Genomic DNA, 21,152 nt, shown 5'->3' on the forward strand with positions numbered 1-21,152 from the left:
GGTTCAAAAGTCTGATTTGCGCTCTTGCGGCTAGCCGCATAAACGATGGCAACCTTTTCATTCATGTACTTCTTTTTTTTTCATGTGTTTATTATTTTGGCGTTTTCCCACCGCATTTCAAGCACGACTTTCTGCTTCCCCACAATGCAACAGTGTACATTGCCCTCAACCGCAAACAGAGCGCATTTCAGTCGCGGTGATGTCACGTCGAACACCAAGCCAGAGCCCTGCCGAAATGCGACACCTAAATGGACAAGTGACCGTGTGCAAGATGCGACGTGAGTTCCAAACGGTTCGTCGGGTGTGCTTGAAAATGGCCTCAAATTAAAGCTGACAGTCTGCACTTGAACTTGGTTGTCGTTGTGTCCTTTCAAACTGAAATCGCTAGAGCGCAGAACCAAAAGAAGAAAAACACGTGCCACTGTCCAATGAAGTGCGGCGCTCACTGTAACTCGGCAATCCTGCTTCATGATAGGCTACAGACGTGTAAGGAAAATGTGCGGTACTCTTGGTGTGAAGTGAATTTGCATTGCACTGATTTAGCCTGTGTTGTGTCTAAAATAGCGCCGTACGTAATGAATTTGGATGCTAGCCTTGTTCCTTTGCAATGCGCTGCCCAAGTGTCTGGGTAAGACATGAGAAGCATAAACGGGTAATAGACTAAACGATATAGCACTGTGCGCGACGTGTTTTGAACGTTGTGAAACAGCAGCGCCTGTCCAAAAGCATAGTGAAAAAAGCTTACAGCACCTGGTATTCCCAGGCGGTCTCCCATCCAAGTACTAACCGGGCCCGACCCTGCTTAGCTTCCGAGATCGGGCGTATTCAGAGTGGTATGGCCGTAAGCGAAGGAAAGGCAGCACAAGGGGGTATTTGCACATTAATCGAGTCTATCGTTTGACCACGTGATCAGGGGAGAGCGCGAACGCAGTCCCCCACTAGCAGAAATTATACAGTCGAGATTCCCACATTTGAGGAATTCGCAGGGGTCAACACAGCCGGAGTGCAATGGCCGAGCCTCGCCCTGGGTGAACCGCCTTCGTGATCACGGTATCTCCCCTGCCAGGTAAGTATGAGTTGGAATCCGCAAGGGATGGGCCGGACCGCTAGGTGGTACGTTGCACAGTTACGGTTTCTGAGTATTCGGCTAGCAGCCCGTCAAGTCACAATGTCTAGCCGGTTCAAAAGTCTGATTTGCGCTCTTGCGGCTAGCCGCATAAACGATGGCAACCTTTTCATTCATGTACTTCTTTTTTTTTTCATGTGTTTATTATTTTGGCGTTTTCCCACCGCATTTCAAGCACGACTTTCTGCTTCCCCACAATGCAACAGTGTACATTGCCCTCAACCGCAAACAGAGCGCATTTCAGTCGCGGTGATGTCACGTCGAACACCAAGCCAGAGCCCTGCCGAAATGCGACACCTAAATGGACAAGTGACCGTGTGCAAGATGCGACGTGAGTTCCAAACGGTTCGTCGGGTGTGCTTGAAAATGGCCTCAAATTAAAGCTGACAGTCTGCACTTGAACTTGGTTGTCGTTGTGTCCTTTCAAACTGAAATCGCTAGAGCGCAGAACCAAAAGAAGAAAAACACGTGCCACTGTCCAATGAAGTGCGGCGCTCACTGTAACTCGGCAATCCTGCTTCATGATAGGCTACAGACGTGTAAGGAAAATGTGCGGTACTCTTGGTGTGAAGTGAATTTGCATTGCACTGATTTAGCCTGTGTTGTGTCTAAAATAGCGCCGTACGTAATGAATTTGGATGCTAGCCTTGTTCCTTTGCAATGCGCTGCCCAAGTGTCTGGGTAAGACATGAGAAGCATAAACGGGTAATAGACTAAACGATATAGCACTGTGCGCGACGTGTTTTGAACGTTGTGAAACAGCAGCGCCTGTCCAAAAGCATAGTGAAAAAAGCTTACAGCACCTGGTATTCCCAGGCGGTCTCCCATCCAAGTACTAACCGGGCCCGACCCTGCTTAGCTTCCGAGATCGGGCGTATTCAGAGTGGTATGGCCGTAAGCGAAGGAAAGGCAGCACAAGGGGGTATTTGCACATTAATCGAGTCTATCGTTTGACCACGTGATCAGGGGAGAGCGCGAACGCAGTCCCCCACTAGCAGAAATTATACAGTCGAGATTCCCACATTTGAGGAATTCGCAGGGGTCAACACAGCCGGAGTGCAATGGCCGAGCCTCGCCCTGGGTGAACCGCCTTCGTGATCACGGTATCTCCCCTGCCAGGTAAGTATGAGTTGGAATCCGCAAGGGATGGGCCGGACCGCTAGGTGGTACGTTGCACAGTTACGGTTTCTGAGTATTCGGCTAGCAGCCCGTCAAGTCACAATGTCTAGCCGGTTCAAAAGTCTGATTTGCGCTCTTGCGGCTAGCCGCATAAACGATGGCAACCTTTTCATTCATGTACTTCTTTTTTTTTTCATGTGTTTATTATTTTGGCGTTTTCCCACCGCATTTCAAGGACGACTTTCTGCTTCCCCACAATGCAACAGTGTACATTGCCCTCAACCGCAAACAGAGCGCATTTCAGTCGCGGTGATGTCACGTCGAACACCAAGCCAGAGCCCTGCCGAAATGCGACACCTAAATGGACAAGTGACCGTGTGCAAGATGCGACGTGAGTTCCAAACGGTTCGTCGGGTGTGCTTGAAAATGGCCTCAAATTAAAGCTGACAGTCTGCACTTGAACTTGGTTGTCGTTGTGTCCTTTCAAACTGAAATCGCTAGAGCGCAGAACCAAAAGAAGAAAAACACGTGCCACTGTCCAATGAAGTGCGGCGCTCACTGTAACTCGGCAATCCTGCTTCATGATAGGCTACAGACGTGTAAGGAAAATGTGCGGTACTCTTGGTGTGAAGTGAATTTGCATTGCACTGATTTAGCCTGTGTTGTGTCTAAAATAGCGCCGTACGTAATGAATTTGGATGCTAGCCTTGTTCCTTTGCAATGCGCTGCCCAAGTGTCTGGGTAAGACATGAGAAGCATAAACGGGTAATAGACTAAACGATATAGCACTGTGCGCGACGTGTTTTGAACGTTGTGAAACAGCAGCGCCTGTCCAAAAGCATAGTGAAAAAAGCTTACAGCACCTGGTATTCCCAGGCGGTCTCCCATCCAAGTACTAACCGGGCCCGACCCTGCTTAGCTTCCGAGATCGGGCGTATTCAGAGTGGTATGGCCGTAAGCGAAGGAAAGGCAGCACAAGGGGGTATTTGCACATTAATCGAGTCTATCGTTTGACCACGTGATCAGGGGAGAGCGCGAACGCAGTCCCCCACTAGCAGAAATTATACAGTCGAGATTCCCACATTTGAGGAATTCGCAGGGGTCAACACAGCCGGAGTGCAATGGCCGAGCCTCGCCCTGGGTGAACCGCCTTCGTGATCACGGTATCTCCCCTGCCAGGTAAGTATGAGTTGGAATCCGCAAGGGATGGGCCGGACCGCTAGGTGGTACGTTGCACAGTTACGGTTTCTGAGTATTCGGCTAGCAGCCCGTCAAGTCACAATGTCTAGCCGGTTCAAAAGTCTGATTTGCGCTCTTGCGGCTAGCCGCATAAACGATGGCAACCTTTTCATTCATGTACTTCTTTTTTTTTCATGTGTTTATTATTTTGGCGTTTTCCCACCGCATTTCAAGGACGACTTTCTGTTTCCCCACAATGCAACAGTGTACATTGCCCTCAACCGCAAACAGAGCGCATTTCAGTCGCGGTGATGTCACGTCGAACACCAAGCCAGAGCCCTGCCGAAATGCGACACCTAAATGGACAAGTGACCGTGTGCAAGATGCGACGTGAGTTCCAAACGGTTCGTCGGGTGTGCTTGAAAATGGCCTCAAATTAAAGCTGACAGTCTGCACTTGAACTTGGTTGTCGTTGTGTCCTTTCAAACTGAAATCGCTAGAGCGCAGAACCAAAAGAAGAAAAACACGTGCCACTGTCCAATGAAGTGCGGCGCTCACTGTAACTCGGCAATCCTGCTTCATGATAGGCTACAGACGTGTAAGGAAAATGTGCGGTACTCTTGGTGTGAAGTGAATTTGCATTGCACTGATTTAGCCTGTGTTGTGTCTAAAATAGCGCCGTACGTAATGAATTTGGATGCTAGCCTTGTTCCTTTGCAATGCGCTGCCCAAGTGTCTGGGTAAGACATGAGAAGCATAAACGGGTAATAGACTAAACGATATAGCACTGTGCGCGACGTGTTTTGAACGTTGTGAAACAGCAGCGCCTGTCCAAAAGCATAGTGAAAAAAGCTTACAGCACCTGGTATTCCCAGGCGGTCTCCCATCCAAGTACTAACCGGGCCCGACCCTGCTTAGCTTCCGAGATCGGGCGTATTCAGAGTGGTATGGCCGTAAGCGAAGGAAAGGCAGCACAAGGGGGTATTTGCACATTAATCGAGTCTATCGTTTGACCACGTGATCAGGGGAGAGCGCGAACGCAGTCCCCCACTAGCAGAAATTATACAGTCGAGATTCCCACATTTGAGGAATTCGCAGGGGTCAACACAGCCGGAGTGCAATGGCCGAGCCTCGCCCTGGGTGAACCGCCTTCGTGATCACGGTATCTCCCCTGCCAGGTAAGTATGAGTTGGAATCCGCAAGGGATGGGCCGGACCGCTAGGTGGTACGTTGCACAGTTACGGTTTCTGAGTATTCGGCTAGCAGCCCGTCAAGTCACAATGTCTAGCCGGTTCAAAAGTCTGATTTGCGCTCTTGCGGCTAGCCGCATAAACGATGGCAACCTTTTCATTCATGTACTTCTTTTTTTTTTCATGTGTTTATTATTTTGGCGTTTTCCCACCGCATTTCAAGGACGACTTTCTGCTTCCCCACAATGCAACAGTGTACATTGCCCTCAACCGCAAACAGAGCGCATTTCAGTCGCGGTGATGTCACGTCGAACACCAAGCCAGAGCCCTGCCGAAATGCGACACCTAAATGGACAAGTGACCGTGTGCAAGATGCGACGTGAGTTCCAAACGGTTCGTCGGGTGTGCTTGAAAATGGCCTCAAATTAAAGCTGACAGTCTGCACTTGAACTTGGTTGTCGTTGTGTCCTTTCAAACTGAAATCGCTAGAGCGCAGAACCAAAAGAAGAAAAACACGTGCCACTGTCCAATGAAGTGCGGCGCTCACTGTAACTCGGCAATCCTGCTTCATGATAGGCTACAGACGTGTAAGGAAAATGTGCGGTACTCTTGGTGTGAAGTGAATTTGCATTGCACTGATTTAGCCTGTGTTGTGTCTAAAATAGCGCCGTACGTAATGAATTTGGATGCTAGCCTTGTTCCTTTGCAATGCGCTGCCCAAGTGTCTGGGTAAGACATGAGAAGCATAAACGGGTAATAGACTAAACGATATAGCACTGTGCGCGACGTGTTTTGAACGTTGTGAAACAGCAGCGCCTGTCCAAAAGCATAGTGAAAAAAGCTTACAGCACCTGGTATTCCCAGGCGGTCTCCCATCCAAGTACTAACCGGGCCCGACCCTGCTTAGCTTCCGAGATCGGGCGTATTCAGAGTGGTATGGCCGTAAGCGAAGGAAAGGCAGCACAAGGGGGTATTTGCACATTAATCGAGTCTATCGTTTGACCACGTGATCAGGGGAGAGCGTGAACGCAGTCCCCCACTAGCAGAAATTATACAGTCGAGATTCCCACATTTGAGGAATTCGCAGGGGTCAACACAGCCGGAGTGCAATGGCCGAGCCTCGCCCTGGGTGAACCGCCTTCGTGATCACGGTATCTCCCCTGCCAGGTAAGTATGAGTTGGAATCCGCAAGGGATGGGCCGGACCGCTAGGTGGTACGTTGCACAGTTACGGTTTCTGAGTATTCGGCTAGCAGCCCGTCAAGTCACAATGTCTAGCCGGTTCAAAAGTCTGATTTGCGCTCTTGCGGCTAGCCGCATAAACGATGGCAACCTTTTCATTCATGTACTTCTTTTTTTTTCATGTGTTTATTATTTTGGCGTTTTCCCACCGCATTTCAAGGACGACTTTCTGTTTCCCCACAATGCAACAGTGTACATCGCCCTCAACCGCAAACAGAGCGCATTTCAGTCGCGGTGATGTCACGTCGAACACCAAGCCAGAGCCCTGCCGAAATGCGACACCTAAATGGACAAGTGACCGTGTGCAAGATGCGACGTGAGTTCCAAACGGTTCGTCGGGTGTGCTTGAAAATGGCCTCAAATTAAAGCTGACAGTCTGCACTTGAACTTGGTTGTCGTTGTGTCCTTTCAAACTGAAATCGCTAGAGCGCAGAACCAAAAGAAGAAAAACACGTGCCACTGTCCAATGAAGTGCGGCGCTCACTGTAACTCGGCAATCCTGCTTCATGATAGGCTACAGACGTGTAAGGAAAATGTGCGGTACTCTTGGTGTGAAGTGAATTTGCATTGCACTGATTTAGCCTGTGTTGTGTCTAAAATAGCGCCGTACGTAATGAATTTGGATGCTAGCCTTGTTCCTTTGCAATGCGCTGCCCAAGTGTCTGGGTAAGACATGAGAAGCATAAACGGGTAATAGACTAAACGATATAGCACTGTGCGCGACGTGTTTTGAACGTTGTGAAACAGCAGCGCCTGTCCAAAAGCATAGTGAAAAAAGCTTACAGCACCTGGTATTCCCAGGCGGTCTCCCATCCAAGTACTAACCGGGCCCGACCCTGCTTAGCTTCCGAGATCGGGCGTATTCAGAGTGGTATGGCCGTAAGCGAAGGAAAGGCAGCACAAGGGGGTATTTGCACATTAATCGAGTCTATCGTTTGACCACGTGATCAGGGGAGAGCGCGAACGCAGTCCCCCACTAGCAGAAATTATACAGTCGAGATTCCCACATTTGAGGAATTCGCAGGGGTCAACACAGCCGGAGTGCAATGGCCGAGCCTCGCCCTGGGTGAACCGCCTTCGTGATCACGGTATCTCCCCTGCCAGGTAAGTATGAGTTGGAATCCGCAAGGGATGGGCCGGACCGCTAGGTGGTACGTTGCACAGTTACGGTTTCTGAGTATTCGGCTAGCAGCCCGTCAAGTCACAATGTCTAGCCGGTTCAAAAGTCTGATTTGCGCTCTTGCGGCTAGCCGCATAAACGATGGCAACCTTTTTTTTCATGTGTTTATTATTTTGGCGTTTTCCCACCGCATTTCAAGGACGACTTTCTGCTTCCCCACAATGCAACAGTGTACATCGCCCTCAACCGCAAACAGAGCGCATTTCAGTCGCGGTGATGTCACGTCGAACACCAAGCCAGAGCCCTGCCGAAATGCGACACCTAAATGGACAAGTGACCGTGTGCAAGATGCGACGTGAGTTCCAAACGGTTCGTCGGGTGTGCTTGAAAATGGCCTCAAATTAAAGCTGACAGTCTGCACTTGAACTTGGTTGTCGTTGTGTCCTTTCAAACTGAAATCGCTAGAGCGCAGAACCAAAAGAAGAAAAACACGTGCCACTGTCCAATGAAGTGCGGCGCTCACTGTAACTCGGCAATCCTGCTTCATGATAGGCTACAGACGTGTAAGGAAAATGTGCGGTACTCTTGGTGTGAAGTGAATTTGCATTGCACTGATTTAGCCTGTGTTGTGTCTAAAATAGCGCCGTACGTAATGAATTTGGATGCTAGCCTTGTTCCTTTGCAATGCGCTGCCCAAGTGTCTGGGTAAGACATGAGAAGCATAAACGGGTAATAGACTAAACGATATAGCACTGTGCGCGACGTGTTTTGAACGTTGTGAAACAGCAGCGCCTGTCCAAAAGCATAGTGAAAAAAGCTTACAGCACCTGGTATTCCCAGGCGGTCTCCCATCCAAGTACTAACCGGGCCCGACCCTGCTTAGCTTCCGAGATCGGGCGTATTCAGAGTGGTATGGCCGTAAGCGAAGGAAAGGCAGCACAAGGGGGTATTTGCACATTAATCGAGTCTATCGTTTGACCACGTGATCAGGGGAGAGCGCGAACGCAGTCCCCCACTAGCAGAAATTATACAGTCGAGATTCCCACATTTGAGGAATTCGCAGGGGTCAACACAGCCGGAGTGCAATGGCCGAGCCTCGCCCTGGGTGAACCGCCTTCGTGATCACGGTATCTCCCCTGCCAGGTAAGTATGAGTTGGAATCCGCAAGGGATGGGCCGGACCGCTAGGTGGTACGTTGCACAGTTACGGTTTCTGAGTATTCGGCTAGCAGCCCGTCAAGTCACAATGTCTAGCCGGTTCAAAAGTCTGATTTGCGCTCTTGCGGCTAGCCGCATAAACGATGGCAACCTTTTCATTCATGTACTTCTTTTTTTTTCATGTGTTTATTATTTTGGCGTTTTCCCACCGCATTTCAAGGACGACTTTCTGTTTCCCCACAATGCAACAGTGTACATCGCCCTCAACCGCAAACAGAGCGCATTTCAGTCGCGGTGATGTCACGTCGAACACCAAGCCAGAGCCCTGCCGAAATGCGACACCTAAATGGACAAGTGACCGTGTGCAAGATGCGACGTGAGTTCCAAACGGTTCGTCGGGTGTGCTTGAAAATGGCCTCAAATTAAAGCTGACAGTCTGCACTTGAACTTGGTTGTCGTTGTGTCCTTTCAAACTGAAATCGCTAGAGCGCAGAACCAAAAGAAGAAAAACACGTGCCACTGTCCAATGAAGTGCGGCGCTCACTGTAACTCGGCAATCCTGCTTCATGATAGGCTACAGACGTGTAAGGAAAATGTGCGGTACTCTTGGTGTGAAGTGAATTTGCATTGCACTGATTTAGCCTGTGTTGTGTCTAAAATAGCGCCGTACGTAATGAATTTGGATGCTAGCCTTGTTCCTTTGCAATGCGCTGCCCAAGTGTCTGGGTAAGACATGAGAAGCATAAACGGGTAATAGACTAAACGATATAGCACTGTGCGCGACGTGTTTTGAACGTTGTGAAACAGCAGCGCCTGTCCAAAAGCATAGTGAAAAAAGCTTACAGCACCTGGTATTCCCAGGCGGTCTCCCATCCAAGTACTAACCGGGCCCGACCCTGCTTAGCTTCCGAGATCGGGCGTATTCAGAGTGGTATGGCCGTAAGCGAAGGAAAGGCAGCACAAGGGGGTATTTGCACATTAATCGAGTCTATCGTTTGACCACGTGATCAGGGGAGAGCGCGAACGCAGTCCCCCACTAGCAGAAATTATACAGTCGAGATTCCCACATTTGAGGAATTCGCAGGGGTCAACACAGCCGGAGTGCAATGGCCGAGCCTCGCCCTGGGTGAACCGCCTTCGTGATCACGGTATCTCCCCTGCCAGGTAAGTATGAGTTGGAATCCGCAAGGGATGGGCCGGACCGCTAGGTGGTACGTTGCACAGTTACGGTTTCTGAGTATTCGGCTAGCAGCCCGTCAAGTCACAATGTCTAGCCGGTTCAAAAGTCTGATTTGCGCTCTTGCGGCTAGCCGCATAAACGATGGCAACCTTTTCATTCATGTACTTCTTTTTTTTTCATGTGTTTATTATTTTGGCGTTTTCCCACCGCATTTCAAGGACGACTTTCTGTTTCCCCACAATGCAACAGTGTACATTGCCCTCAACCGCAAACAGAGCGCATTTCAGTCGCGGTGATGTCACGTCGAACACCAAGCCAGAGCCCTGCCGAAATGCGACACCTAAATGGACAAGTGACCGTGTGCAAGATGCGACGTGAGTTCCAAACGGTTCGTCGGGTGTGCTTGAAAATGGCCTCAAATTAAAGCTGACAGTCTGCACTTGAACTTGGTTGTCGTTGTGTCCTTTCAAACTGAAATCGCTAGAGCGCAGAACCAAAAGAAGAAAAACACGTGCCACTGTCCAATGAAGTGCGGCGCTCACTGTAACTCGGCAATCCTGCTTCATGATAGGCTACAGACGTGTAAGGAAAATGTGCGGTACTCTTGGTGTGAAGTGAATTTGCATTGCACTGATTTAGCCTGTGTTGTGTCTAAAATAGCGCCGTACGTAATGAATTTGGATGCTAGCCTTGTTCCTTTGCAATGCGCTGCCCAAGTGTCTGGGTAAGACATGAGAAGCATAAACGGGTAATAGACTAAACGATATAGCACTGTGCGCGACGTGTTTTGAACGTTGTGAAACAGCAGCGCCTGTCCAAAAGCATAGTGAAAAAAGCTTACAGCACCTGGTATTCCCAGGCGGTCTCCCATCCAAGTACTAACCGGGCCCGACCCTGCTTAGCTTCCGAGATCGGGCGTATTCAGAGTGGTATGGCCGTAAGCGAAGGAAAGGCAGCACAAGGGGGTATTTGCACATTAATCGAGTCTATCGTTTGACCACGTGATCAGGGGAGAGCGCGAACGCAGTCCCCCACTAGCAGAAATTATACAGTCGAGATTCCCACATTTGAGGAATTCGCAGGGGTCAACACAGCCGGAGTGCAATGGCCGAGCCTCGCCCTGGGTGAACCGCCTTCGTGATCACGGTATCTCCCCTGCCAGGTAAGTATGAGTTGGAATCCGCAAGGGATGGGCCGGACCGCTAGGTGGTACGTTGCACAGTTACGGTTTCTGAGTATTCGGCTAGCAGCCCGTCAAGTCACAATGTCTAGCCGGTTCAAAAGTCTGATTTGCGCTCTTGCGGCTAGCCGCATAAACGATGGCAACCTTTTCATTCATGTACTTCTTTTTTTTTTCATGTGTTTATTATTTTGGCGTTTTCCCACCGCATTTCAAGGACGACTTTCTGCTTCCCCACAATGCAACAGTGTACATTGCCCTCAACCGCAAACAGAGCGCATTTCAGTCGCGGTGATGTCACGTCGAACACCAAGCCAGAGCCCTGCCGAAATGCGACACCTAAATGGACAAGTGACCGTGTGCAAGATGCGACGTGAGTTCCAAACGGTTCGTCGGGTGTGCTTGAAAATGGCCTCAAATTAAAGCTGACAGTCTGCACTTGAACTTGGTTGTCGTTGTGTCCTTTCAAACTGAAATCGCTAGAGCGCAGAACCAAAAGAAGAAAAACACGTGCCACTGTCCAATGAAGTGCGGCGCTCACTGTAACTCGGCAATCCTGCTTCATGATAGGCTACAGACGTGTAAGGAAAATGTGCGGTACTCTTGGTGTGAAGTGAATTTGCATTGCACTGATTTAGCCTGTGTTGTGTCTAAAATAGCGCCGTACGTAATGAATTTGGATGCTAGCCTTGTTCCTTTGCAATGCGCTGCCCAAGTGTCTGGGTAAGACATGAGAAGCATAAACGGGTAATAGACTAAACGATATAGCACTGTGCGCGACGTGTTTTGAACGTTGTGAAACAGCAGCGCCTGTCCAAAAGCATAGTGAAAAAAGCTTACAGCACCTGGTATTCCCAGGCGGTCTCCCATCCAAGTACTAACCGGGCCCGACCCTGCTTAGCTTCCGAGATCGGGCGTATTCAGAGTGGTATGGCCGTAAGCGAAGGAAAGGCAGCACAAGGGGGTATTTGCACATTAATCGAGTCTATCGTTTGACCACGTGATCAGGGGAGAGCGCGAACGCAGTCCCCCACTAGCAGAAATTATACAGTCGAGATTCCCACATTTGAGGAATTCGCAGGGGTCAACACAGCCGGAGTGCAATGGCCGAGCCTCGCCCTGGGTGAACCGCCTTCGTGATCACGGTATCTCCCCTGCCAGGTAAGTATGAGTTGGAATCCGCAAGGGATGGGCCGGACCGCTAGGTGGTACGTTGCACAGTTACGGTTTCTGAGTATTCGGCTAGCAGCCCGTCAAGTCACAATGTCTAGCCGGTTCAAAAGTCTGATTTGCGCTCTTGCGGCTAGCCGCATAAACGATGGCAACCTTTTCATTCATGTACTTCTTTTTTTTTCATGTGTTTATTATTTTGGCGTTTTCCCACCGCATTTCAAGGACGACTTTCTGTTTCCCCACAATGCAACAGTGTACATTGCCCTCAACCGCAAACAGAGCGCATTTCAGTCGCGGTGATGTCACGTCGAACACCAAGCCAGAGCCCTGCCGAAATGCGACACCTAAATGGACAAGTGACCGTGTGCAAGATGCGACGTGAGTTCCAAACGGTTCGTCGGGTGTGCTTGAAAATGGCCTCAAATTAAAGCTGACAGTCTGCACTTGAACTTGGTTGTCGTTGTGTCCTTTCAAACTGAAATCGCTAGAGCGCAGAACCAAAAGAAGAAAAACACGTGCCACTGTCCAATGAAGTGCGGCGCTCACTGTAACTCGGCAATCCTGCTTCATGATAGGCTACAGACGTGTAAGGAAAATGTGCGGTACTCTTGGTGTGAAGTGAATTTGCATTGCACTGATTTAGCCTGTGTTGTGTCTAAAATAGCGCCGTACGTAATGAATTTGGATGCTAGCCTTGTTCCTTTGCAATGCGCTGCCCAAGTGTCTGGGTAAGACATGAGAAGCATAAACGGGTAATAGACTAAACGATATAGCACTGTGCGCGACGTGTTTTGAACGTTGTGAAACAGCAGCGCCTGTCCAAAAGCATAGTGAAAAAAGCTTACAGCACCTGGTATTCCCAGGCGGTCTCCCATCCAAGTACTAACCGGGCCCGACCCTGCTTAGCTTCCGAGATCGGGCGTATTCAGAGTGGTATGGCCGTAAGCGAAGGAAAGGCAGCACAAGGGGGTATTTGCACATTAATCGAGTCTATCGTTTGACCACGTGATCAGGGGAGAGCGCGAACGCAGTCCCCCACTAGCAGAAATTATACAGTCGAGATTCCCACATTTGAGGAATTCGCAGGGGTCAACACAGCCGGAGTGCAATGGCCGAGCCTCGCCCTGGGTGAACCGCCTTCGTGATCACGGTATCTCCCCTGCCAGGTAAGTATGAGTTGGAATCCGCAAGGGATGGGCCGGACCGCTAGGTGGTACGTTGCACAGTTACGGTTTCTGAGTATTCGGCTAGCAGCCCGTCAAGTCACAATGTCTAGCCGGTTCAAAAGTCTGATTTGCGCTCTTGCGGCTAGCCGCATAAACGATGGCAACCTTTTCATTCATGTACTTCTTTTTTTTTTCATGTGTTTATTATTTTGGCGTTTTCCCACCGCATTTCAAGCACGACTTTCTGCTTCCCCACAATGCAACAGTGTACATTGCCCTCAACCGCAAACAGAGCGCATTTCAGTCGCGGTGATGTCACGTCGAACACCAAGCCAGAGCCCTGCCGAAATGCGACACCTAAATGGACAAGTGACCGTGTGCAAGATGCGACGTGAGTTCCAAACGGTTCGTCGGGTGTGCTTGAAAATGGCCTCAAATTAAAGCTGACAGTCTGCACTTGAACTTGGTTGTCGTTGTGTCCTTTCAAACTGAAATCGCTAGAGCGCAGAACCAAAAGAAGAAAAACACGTGCCACTGTCCAATGAAGTGCGGCGCTCACTGTAACTCGGCAATCCTGCTTCATGATAGGCTACAGACGTGTAAGGAAAATGTGCGGTACTCTTGGTGTGAAGTGAATTTGCATTGCACTGATTTAGCCTGTGTTGTGTCTAAAATAGCGCCGTACGTAATGAATTTGGATGCTAGCCTTGTTCCTTTGCAATGCGCTGCCCAAGTGTCTGGGTAAGACATGAGAAGCATAAACGGGTAATAGACTAAACGATATAGCACTGTGCGCGACGTGTTTTGAACGTTGTGAAACAGCAGCGCCTGTCCAAAAGCATAGTGAAAAAAGCTTACAGCACCTGGTATTCCCAGGCGGTCTCCCATCCAAGTACTAACCGGGCCCGACCCTGCTTAGCTTCCGAGATCGGGCGTATTCAGAGTGGTATGGCCGTAAGCGAAGGAAAGGCAGCACAAGGGGGTATTTGCACATTAATCGAGTCTATCGTTTGACCACGTGATCAGGGGAGAGCGCGAACGCAGTCCCCCACTAGCAGAAATTATACAGTCGAGATTCCCACATTTGAGGAATTCGCAGGGGTCAACACAGCCGGAGTGCAATGGCCGAGCCTCGCCCTGGGTGAACCGCCTTCGTGATCACGGTATCTCCCCTGCCAGGTAAGTATGAGTTGGAATCCGCAAGGGATGGGCCGGACCGCTAGGTGGTACGTTGCACAGTTACGGTTTCTGAGTATTCGGCTAGCAGCCCGTCAAGTCACAATGTCTAGCCGGTTCAAAAGTCTGATTTGCGCTCTTGCGGCTAGCCGCATAAACGATGGCAACCTTTTCATTCATGTACTTCTTTTTTTTTTCATGTGTTTATTATTTTGGCGTTTTCCCACCGCATTTCAAGGACGACTTTCTGCTTCCCCACAATGCAACAGTGTACATTGCCCTCAACCGCAAACAGAGCGCATTTCAGTCGCGGTGATGTCACGTCGAACACCAAGCCAGAGCCCTGCCGAAATGCGACACCTAAATGGACAAGTGACCGTGTGCAAGATGCGACGTGAGTTCCAAACGGTTCGTCGGGTGTGCTTGAAAATGGCCTCAAATTAAAGCTGACAGTCTGCACTTGAACTTGGTTGTCGTTGTGTCCTTTCAAACTGAAATCGCTAGAGCGCAGAACCAAAAGAAGAAAAACACGTGCCACTGTCCAATGAAGTGCGGCGCTCACTGTAACTCGGCAATCCTGCTTCATGATAGGCTACAGACGTGTAAGGAAAATGTGCGGTACTCTTGGTGTGAAGTGAATTTGCATTGCACTGATTTAGCCTGTGTTGTGTCTAAAATAGCGCCGTACGTAATGAATTTGGATGCTAGCCTTGTTCCTTTGCAATGCGCTGCCCAAGTGTCTGGGTAAGACATGAGAAGCATAAACGGGTAATAGACTAAACGATATAGCACTGTGCGCGACGTGTTTTGAACGTTGTGAAACAGCAGCGCCTGTCCAAAAGCATAGTGAAAAAAGCTTACAGCACCTGGTATTCCCAGGCGGTCTCCCATCCAAGTACTAACCGGGCCCGACCCTGCTTAGCTTCCGAGATCGGGCGTATTCAGAGTGGTATGGCCGTAAGCGAAGGAAAGGCAGCACAAGGGGGTATTTGCACATTAATCGAGTCTATCGTTTGACCACGTGATCAGGGGAGAGCGCGAACGCAGTCCCCCACTAGCAGAAATTATACAGTCGAGATTCCCACATTTGAGGAATTCGCAGGGGTCAACACAGCCGGAGTGCAATGGCCGAGCCTCGCCCTGGGTGAACCGCCTTCGTGATCACGGTATCTCCCCTGCCAGGTAAGTATGAGTTGGAATCCGCAAGGGATGGGCCGGACCGCTAGGTGGTACGTTGCACAGTTACGGTTTCTGAGTATTCGGCTAGCAGCCCGTCAAGTCACAATGTCTAGCCGGTTCAAAAGTCTGATTTGCGCTCTTGCGGCTAGCCGCATAAACGATGGCAACCTTTTCATTCATGTACTTCTTTTTTTTTCATGTGTTTATTATTTTGGCGTTTTCCCACCGCATTTCAAGGACGACTTTCTGTTTCCCCACAATGCAACAGTGTACATCGCCCTCAACCGCAAACAGAGCGCATTTCAGTCGCGGTGATGTCACGTCGAACACCAAGCCAGAGCCCTGCCGAAATGCGACACCTAAATGGACAAGTGACCGTGTGCAAGATGCGACGTGAGTTCCAAACGGTTCGTCGGGTGTGCTTGAAAATGGCCTCAAATTAAAGCTGACAGTCTGCACTTGAACTTGGTTGTCGTTGTGTCCTTTCAAACTGAAATCGCTAGAGCGCAGAACCAAAAGAAGAAAAACACGTGCCACTGTCCAATGAAGTGCGGCGCTCACTGTAACTCGGCAATCCTGCTTCATGATAGGCTACAGACGTGTAAGGAAAATGTGCGGTACTCTTGGTGTGAAGTGAATTTGCATTGCACTGATTTAGCCTGTGTTGTGTCTAAAATAGCGCCGTACGTAATGAATTTGGATGCTAGCCTTGTTCCTTTGCAATGCGCTGCCCAAGTGTCTGGGTAAGACATGAGAAGCATAAACGGGTAATAGACTAAACGATATAGCACTGTGCGCGACGTGTTTTGAACGTTGTGAAACAGCAGCGCCTGTCCAAAAGCATAGTGAAAAAAGCTTACAGCACCTGGTATTCCCAGGCGGTCTCCCATCCAAGTACTAACCGGGCCCGACCCTGCTTAGCTTCCGAGATCAGGCGTATTCAGAGTGGTATGGCCGTAAGCGAAGGAAAGGCAGCACAAGGGGGTATTTGCACATTAATCGAGTCTATCGTTTGACCACGTGACCAGGGGAGAGCGCGAACGCAGTCCCCCACTAGCAGAAATTATGCAGTCGAGATTCCCACATTTGAGGAATTCGCAGGGGTCAACACAGCCGGAGTGCAATGGCCGAGCCTCGCCCTGGGTGAACCGCCTTCGTGATCACGGTATCTCCCCTGCCAGGTAAGTATGAGTTGGAATCCGCAAGGGATGGGCCGGACCGCTAGGTGGTACGTTGCACAGTTACGGTTTCTGAGTATTCGGCTAGCAGCCCGTCAAGTCACAATGTCTAGCCGGTTCAAAAGTCTGATTTGCGCTCTTGCGGCTAGCCGCATAAACGATGGCAACCTTTTCATTCATGTACTTCTTTTTTTTTCATGTGTTTATTATTTTGGCGTTTTCCCACTGCATTTCAAGGACGACTTTCTGTTTCCCCACAATGCAACAGTGTACATTGCCCTCAACCGCAAACAGAGCGCATTTCAGTCGCGGTGATGTCACGTCGAACACCAAGCCAGAGCCCTGCCGAAATGCGACACCTAAATGGACAAGTGACCGTGTGCAAGATGCGACGTGAGTTCCAAACGGTTCGTCGGGTGTGCTTGAAAATGGCCTCAAATTAAAGCTGACAGTCTGCACTTGAACTTGGTTGTCGTTGTGTCCTTTCAAACTGAAATCGCTAGAGCGCAGAACCAAAAGAAGAAAAACACGTGCCACTGTCCAATGAAGTGCGGCGCTCACTGTAACTCGGCAATCCTGCTTCATGATAGGCTACAGACGTGTAAGGAAAATGTGCGGTACTCTTGGTGTGAAGTGAATTTGCATTGCACTGATTTAGCCTGTGTTGTGTCTAAAATAGCGCCGTACGTAATGAATTTGGATGCTAGCCTTGTTCCTTTGCAATGCGCTGCCCAAGTGTCTGGGTAAGACATGAGAAGCATAAACGGGTAATAGACTAAACGATATAGCACTGTGCGCGACGTGTTTTGAACGTTGTGAAACAGCAGCGCCTGTCCAAAAGCATAGTGAAAAAAGCTTACAGCACCTGGTATTCCCAGGCGGTCTCCCATCCAAGTACTAACCGGGCCCGACCCTGCTTAGCTTCCGAGATCGGGCGTATTCAGAGTGGTATGGCCGTAAGCGAAGGAAAGGCAGCACAAGGGGGTATTTGCACATTAATCGAGTCTATCGTTTGACCACGTGATCAGGGGAGAGCGCGAACGCAGTCCCCCACTAGCAGAAATTATACAGTCGAGATTCCCACATTTGAGGAATTCGCAGGGGTCAACACAGCCGGAGTGCAATGGCCGAGCCTCGCCCTGGGTGAACCGCCTTCGTGATCACGGTATCTCCCCTGCCAGGTAAGTATGAGTTGGAATCCGCAAGGGATGGGCCGGACCGCTAGGTGGTACGTTGCACAGTTACGGTTTCTGAGTATTCGGCTAGCAGCCCGTCAAGTCACAATGTCTAGCCGGTTCAAAAGTCTGATTTGCGCTCTTGCGGCTAGCCGCATAAACGATGGCAACCTTTTTTTTCATGTGTTTATTATTTTGGCGTTTTCCCACCGCATTTCAAGGACGACTTTCTGCTTCCCCACAATGCAACAGTGTACATCGCCCTCAACCGCAAACAGAGCGCATTTCAGTCGCGGTGATGTCACGTCGAACACCAAGCCAGAGCCCTGCCGAAATGCGACACCTAAATGGACAAGTGACCGTGTGCAAGATGCGACGTGAGTTCCAAACGGTTCGTCGGGTGTGCTTGAAAATGGCCTCAAATTAAAGCTGACAGTCTGCACTTGAACTTGGTTGTCGTTGTGTCCTTTCAAACTGAAATCGCTAGAGCGCAGAACCAAAAGAAGAAAAACACGTGCCACTGTCCAATGAAGTGCGGCGCTCACTGTAACTCGGCAATCCTGCTTCATGATAGGCTACAGACGTGTAAGGAAAATGTGCGGTACTCTTGGTGTGAAGTGAATTTGCATTGCACTGATTTAGCCTGTGTTGTGTCTAAAATAGCGCCGTACGTAATGAATTTGGATGCTAGCCTTGTTCCTTTGCAATGCGCTGCCCAAGTGTCTGGGTAAGACATGAGAAGCATAAACGGGTAATAGACTAAACGATATAGCACTGTGCGCGACGTGTTTTGAACGTTGTGAAACAGCAGCGCCTGTCCAAAAGCATAGTGAAAAAAGCTTACAGCACCTGGTATTCCCAGGCGGTCTCCCATCCAAGTACTAACCGGGCCCGACCCTGCTTAGCTTCCGAGATCAGGCGTATTCAGAGTGGTATGGCCGTAAGCGAAGGAAAGGCAGCACAAGGGGGTATTTGCACATTAATCGAGTCTATCGTTTGACCACGTGACCAGGGGAGAGCGCGAACGCAGTCCCCCACTAGCAGAAATTATGCAGTCGAGATTCCCACATTTGAGGAATTCGCAGGGGTCAACACAGCCGGAGTGCAATGGCCGAGCCTCGCCCTGGGTGAACCGCCTTCGTGATCACGGTATCTCCCCTGCCAGGTAAGTATGAGTTGGAATCCGCAAGGGATGGGCCGGACCGCTAGGTGGTACGTTGCACAGTTACGGTTTCTGAGTATTCGGCTAGCAGCCCGTCAAGTCACAATGTCTAGCCGGTTCAAAAGTCTGATTTGCGCTCTTGCGGCTAGCCGCATAAACGATGGCAACCTTTTCATTCATGTACTTCTTTTTTTTTCATGTGTTTATTATTTTGGCGTTTTCCCACCGCATTTCAAGGACGACTTTCTGTTTCCCCACAATGCAACAGTGTACATTGCCCTCAACCGCAAACAGAGCGCATTTCAGTCGCGGTGATGTCACGTCGAACACCAAGCCAGAGCCCTGCCGAAATGCGACACCTAAATGGACAAGTGACCGTGTGCAAGATGCGACGTGAGTTCCAAACGGTTCGTCGGGTGTGCTTGAAAATGGCCTCAAATTAAAGCTGACAGTCTGCACTTGAACTTGGTTGTCGTTGTGTCCTTTCAAACTGAAATCGCTAGAGCGCAGAACCAAAAGAAGAAAAACACGTGCCACTGTCCAATGAAGTGCGGCGCTCACTGTAACTCGGCAATCCTGCTTCATGATAGGCTACAGACGTGTAAGGAAAATGTGCGGTACTCTTGGTGTGAAGTGAATTTGCATTGCACTGATTTAGCCTGTGTTGTGTCTAAAATAGCGCCGTACGTAATGAATTTGGATGCTAGCCTTGTTCCTTTGCAATGCGCTGCCCAAGTGTCTGGGTAAGACATGAGAAGCATAAACGGGTAATAGACTAAACGATATAGCACTGTGCGCGACGTGTTTTGAACGTTGTGAAACAGCAGCGCCTGTCCAAAAGCATAGTGAAAAAAGCTTACAGCACCTGGTATTCCCAGGCGGTCTCCCATCCAAGTACTAACCGGGCCCGACCCTGCTTAGCTTCCGAGATCGGGCGTATTCAGAGTGGTATGGCCGTAAGCGAAGGAAAGGCAGCACAAGGGGGTATTTGCACATTAATCGAGTCTATCGTTTGACCACGTGATCAGGGGAGAGCGCGAACGCAGTCCCCCACTAGCAGAAATTATACAGTCGAGATTCCCACATTTGAGGAATTCGCAGGGGTCAACACAGCCGGAGTGCAATGGCCGAGCCTCGCCCTGGGTGAACCGCCTTCGTGATCACGGTATCTCCCCTGCCAGGTAAGTATGAGTTGGAATCCGCAAGGGATGGGCCGGACCGCTAGGTGGTACGTTGCACAGTTACGGTTTCTGAGTATTCGGCTAGCAGCCCGTCAAGTCACAATGTCTAGCCGGTTCAAAAGTCTGATTTGCGCTCTTGCGGCTAGCCGCATAAACGATGGCAACCTTTTCATTCATGTACTTCTTTTTTTTTCATGTGTTTATTATTTTGGCGTTTTCCCACCGCATTTCAAGGACGACTTTCTGTTTCCCCACAATGCAACAGTGTACATCGCCCTCAACCGCAAACAGAGCGCATTTCAGTCGCGGTGATGTCACGTCGAACACCAAGCCAGAGCCCTGCCGAAATGCGACACCTAAATGGACAAGTGACCGTGTGCAAGATGCGACGTGAGTTCCAAACGGTTCGTCGGGTGTGCTTGAAAATGGCCTCAAATTAAAGCTGACAGTCTGCACTTGAACTTGGTTGTCGTTGTGTCCTTTCAAACTGAAATCGCTAGAGCGCAGAACCAAAAGAAGAAAAACACGTGCCACTGTCCAATGAAGTGCGGCGCTCACTGTAACTCGGCAATCCTGCTTCATGATAGGCTACAGACGTGTAAGGAAAATGTGCGGTACTCTTGGTGTGAAGTGAATTTGCATTGCACTGATTTAGCCTGTGTTGTGTCTAAAATAGCGCCGTACGTAATGAATTTGGATGCTAGCCTTGTTCCTTTGCAATGCGCTGCCCAAGTGTCTGGGTAAGACATGAGAAGCATAAACGGGTAATAGACTAAACGATATAGCACTGTGCGCGACGTGTTTTGAACGTTGTGAAACAGCAGCGCCTGTCCAAAAGCATAGTGAAAAAAGCTTACAGCACCTGGTATTCCCAGGCGGTCTCCCATCCAAGTACTAACCGGGCCCGACCCTGCTTAGCTTCCGAGATCGGGCGTATTCAGAGTGGTATGGCCGTAAGCGAAGGAAAGGCAGCACAAGGGGGTATTTGCACATTAATCGAGTCTATCGTTTGACCACGTGATCAGGGGAGAGCGCGAACGCAGTCCCCCACTAGCAGAAATTATACAGTCGAGATTCCCACATTTGAGGAATTCGCAGGGGTCAACACAGCCGGAGTGCAATGGCCGAGCCTCGCCCTGGGTGAACCGCCTTCGTGATCACGGTATCTCCCCTGCCAGGTAAGTATGAGTTGGAATCCGCAAGGGATGGGCCGGACCGCTAGGTGGTACGTTGCACAGTTACGGTTTCTGAGTATTCGGCTAGCAGCCCG

The 21,152-nt window shown here is 49.8% G+C and overlaps 18 non-coding genes and 18 pseudogenes across 18 annotated transcripts; all 36 read right to left on the minus strand.

Annotated features, from left to right (window-relative positions):
• Positions 1-738: 738 nt before the first annotated feature.
• On the minus strand, positions 739-847 carry LOC133117345 (5S ribosomal RNA; annotated as a pseudogene).
• A 63-nt stretch (positions 848-910) lies between these two features.
• LOC133117133 (U1 spliceosomal RNA) lies at positions 911-1,074 on the minus strand. Its single transcript, XR_009705935.1, has one exon. It is a non-coding gene; the product is annotated as a U1 spliceosomal RNA (small nuclear RNA).
• Positions 1,075-1,917: 843 nt separating this feature from the next.
• On the minus strand, positions 1,918-2,026 carry LOC133117346 (5S ribosomal RNA; annotated as a pseudogene).
• A 63-nt stretch (positions 2,027-2,089) lies between these two features.
• On the minus strand, positions 2,090-2,253 carry LOC133117134 (U1 spliceosomal RNA). Its single transcript, XR_009705936.1, has one exon. It is a non-coding gene; the product is annotated as a U1 spliceosomal RNA (small nuclear RNA).
• An 843-nt stretch (positions 2,254-3,096) lies between these two features.
• LOC133117347 (5S ribosomal RNA) lies at positions 3,097-3,205 on the minus strand (annotated as a pseudogene).
• A 63-nt stretch (positions 3,206-3,268) lies between these two features.
• On the minus strand, positions 3,269-3,432 carry LOC133117137 (U1 spliceosomal RNA). The gene has a single exon (XR_009705938.1). It is a non-coding gene; the product is annotated as a U1 spliceosomal RNA (small nuclear RNA).
• An 842-nt stretch (positions 3,433-4,274) lies between these two features.
• LOC133117349 (5S ribosomal RNA) lies at positions 4,275-4,383 on the minus strand (annotated as a pseudogene).
• A 63-nt stretch (positions 4,384-4,446) lies between these two features.
• On the minus strand, positions 4,447-4,610 carry LOC133117138 (U1 spliceosomal RNA). The gene has a single exon (XR_009705939.1). It is a non-coding gene; the product is annotated as a U1 spliceosomal RNA (small nuclear RNA).
• Positions 4,611-5,453: 843 nt separating this feature from the next.
• Positions 5,454-5,562, minus strand: LOC133117350 (5S ribosomal RNA; annotated as a pseudogene).
• A 63-nt stretch (positions 5,563-5,625) lies between these two features.
• Positions 5,626-5,789, minus strand: LOC133117187 (U1 spliceosomal RNA). Its single transcript, XR_009705988.1, has one exon. It is a non-coding gene; the product is annotated as a U1 spliceosomal RNA (small nuclear RNA).
• An 842-nt stretch (positions 5,790-6,631) lies between these two features.
• On the minus strand, positions 6,632-6,740 carry LOC133117351 (5S ribosomal RNA; annotated as a pseudogene).
• Positions 6,741-6,803: 63 nt separating this feature from the next.
• LOC133117139 (U1 spliceosomal RNA) lies at positions 6,804-6,967 on the minus strand. The gene has a single exon (XR_009705940.1). It is a non-coding gene; the product is annotated as a U1 spliceosomal RNA (small nuclear RNA).
• An 823-nt stretch (positions 6,968-7,790) lies between these two features.
• On the minus strand, positions 7,791-7,899 carry LOC133117352 (5S ribosomal RNA; annotated as a pseudogene).
• A 63-nt stretch (positions 7,900-7,962) lies between these two features.
• On the minus strand, positions 7,963-8,126 carry LOC133117140 (U1 spliceosomal RNA). Its single transcript, XR_009705941.1, has one exon. It is a non-coding gene; the product is annotated as a U1 spliceosomal RNA (small nuclear RNA).
• An 842-nt stretch (positions 8,127-8,968) lies between these two features.
• On the minus strand, positions 8,969-9,077 carry LOC133117353 (5S ribosomal RNA; annotated as a pseudogene).
• Positions 9,078-9,140: 63 nt separating this feature from the next.
• Positions 9,141-9,304, minus strand: LOC133117141 (U1 spliceosomal RNA). The gene has a single exon (XR_009705942.1). It is a non-coding gene; the product is annotated as a U1 spliceosomal RNA (small nuclear RNA).
• Positions 9,305-10,146: 842 nt separating this feature from the next.
• LOC133117354 (5S ribosomal RNA) lies at positions 10,147-10,255 on the minus strand (annotated as a pseudogene).
• A 63-nt stretch (positions 10,256-10,318) lies between these two features.
• Positions 10,319-10,482, minus strand: LOC133117142 (U1 spliceosomal RNA). Its single transcript, XR_009705943.1, has one exon. It is a non-coding gene; the product is annotated as a U1 spliceosomal RNA (small nuclear RNA).
• An 843-nt stretch (positions 10,483-11,325) lies between these two features.
• On the minus strand, positions 11,326-11,434 carry LOC133117355 (5S ribosomal RNA; annotated as a pseudogene).
• A 63-nt stretch (positions 11,435-11,497) lies between these two features.
• On the minus strand, positions 11,498-11,661 carry LOC133117143 (U1 spliceosomal RNA). Its single transcript, XR_009705944.1, has one exon. It is a non-coding gene; the product is annotated as a U1 spliceosomal RNA (small nuclear RNA).
• Positions 11,662-12,503: 842 nt separating this feature from the next.
• On the minus strand, positions 12,504-12,612 carry LOC133117356 (5S ribosomal RNA; annotated as a pseudogene).
• Positions 12,613-12,675: 63 nt separating this feature from the next.
• Positions 12,676-12,839, minus strand: LOC133117144 (U1 spliceosomal RNA). The gene has a single exon (XR_009705945.1). It is a non-coding gene; the product is annotated as a U1 spliceosomal RNA (small nuclear RNA).
• Positions 12,840-13,682: 843 nt separating this feature from the next.
• LOC133117358 (5S ribosomal RNA) lies at positions 13,683-13,791 on the minus strand (annotated as a pseudogene).
• A 63-nt stretch (positions 13,792-13,854) lies between these two features.
• Positions 13,855-14,018, minus strand: LOC133117145 (U1 spliceosomal RNA). Its single transcript, XR_009705946.1, has one exon. It is a non-coding gene; the product is annotated as a U1 spliceosomal RNA (small nuclear RNA).
• An 843-nt stretch (positions 14,019-14,861) lies between these two features.
• On the minus strand, positions 14,862-14,970 carry LOC133117359 (5S ribosomal RNA; annotated as a pseudogene).
• A 63-nt stretch (positions 14,971-15,033) lies between these two features.
• Positions 15,034-15,197, minus strand: LOC133117146 (U1 spliceosomal RNA). Its single transcript, XR_009705947.1, has one exon. It is a non-coding gene; the product is annotated as a U1 spliceosomal RNA (small nuclear RNA).
• Positions 15,198-16,039: 842 nt separating this feature from the next.
• On the minus strand, positions 16,040-16,148 carry LOC133117459 (5S ribosomal RNA; annotated as a pseudogene).
• A 63-nt stretch (positions 16,149-16,211) lies between these two features.
• LOC133117627 (U1 spliceosomal RNA) lies at positions 16,212-16,375 on the minus strand. Its single transcript, XR_009706172.1, has one exon. It is a non-coding gene; the product is annotated as a U1 spliceosomal RNA (small nuclear RNA).
• Positions 16,376-17,217: 842 nt separating this feature from the next.
• On the minus strand, positions 17,218-17,326 carry LOC133117361 (5S ribosomal RNA; annotated as a pseudogene).
• Positions 17,327-17,389: 63 nt separating this feature from the next.
• Positions 17,390-17,553, minus strand: LOC133117148 (U1 spliceosomal RNA). Its single transcript, XR_009705949.1, has one exon. It is a non-coding gene; the product is annotated as a U1 spliceosomal RNA (small nuclear RNA).
• Positions 17,554-18,376: 823 nt separating this feature from the next.
• Positions 18,377-18,485, minus strand: LOC133117460 (5S ribosomal RNA; annotated as a pseudogene).
• Positions 18,486-18,548: 63 nt separating this feature from the next.
• LOC133117628 (U1 spliceosomal RNA) lies at positions 18,549-18,712 on the minus strand. The gene has a single exon (XR_009706173.1). It is a non-coding gene; the product is annotated as a U1 spliceosomal RNA (small nuclear RNA).
• Positions 18,713-19,554: 842 nt separating this feature from the next.
• Positions 19,555-19,663, minus strand: LOC133117362 (5S ribosomal RNA; annotated as a pseudogene).
• Positions 19,664-19,726: 63 nt separating this feature from the next.
• Positions 19,727-19,890, minus strand: LOC133117149 (U1 spliceosomal RNA). Its single transcript, XR_009705950.1, has one exon. It is a non-coding gene; the product is annotated as a U1 spliceosomal RNA (small nuclear RNA).
• Positions 19,891-20,732: 842 nt separating this feature from the next.
• LOC133117363 (5S ribosomal RNA) lies at positions 20,733-20,841 on the minus strand (annotated as a pseudogene).
• A 63-nt stretch (positions 20,842-20,904) lies between these two features.
• On the minus strand, positions 20,905-21,068 carry LOC133117150 (U1 spliceosomal RNA). The gene has a single exon (XR_009705951.1). It is a non-coding gene; the product is annotated as a U1 spliceosomal RNA (small nuclear RNA).
• Positions 21,069-21,152: the final 84 nt, after the last annotated feature.

The sequence above is a fragment of the Conger conger genome, chromosome 17, assembly GCF_963514075.1.
Source record: "Conger conger chromosome 17, fConCon1.1, whole genome shotgun sequence".
Taxonomy (NCBI): Eukaryota; Metazoa; Chordata; class Actinopteri; order Anguilliformes; family Congridae; genus Conger; species Conger conger.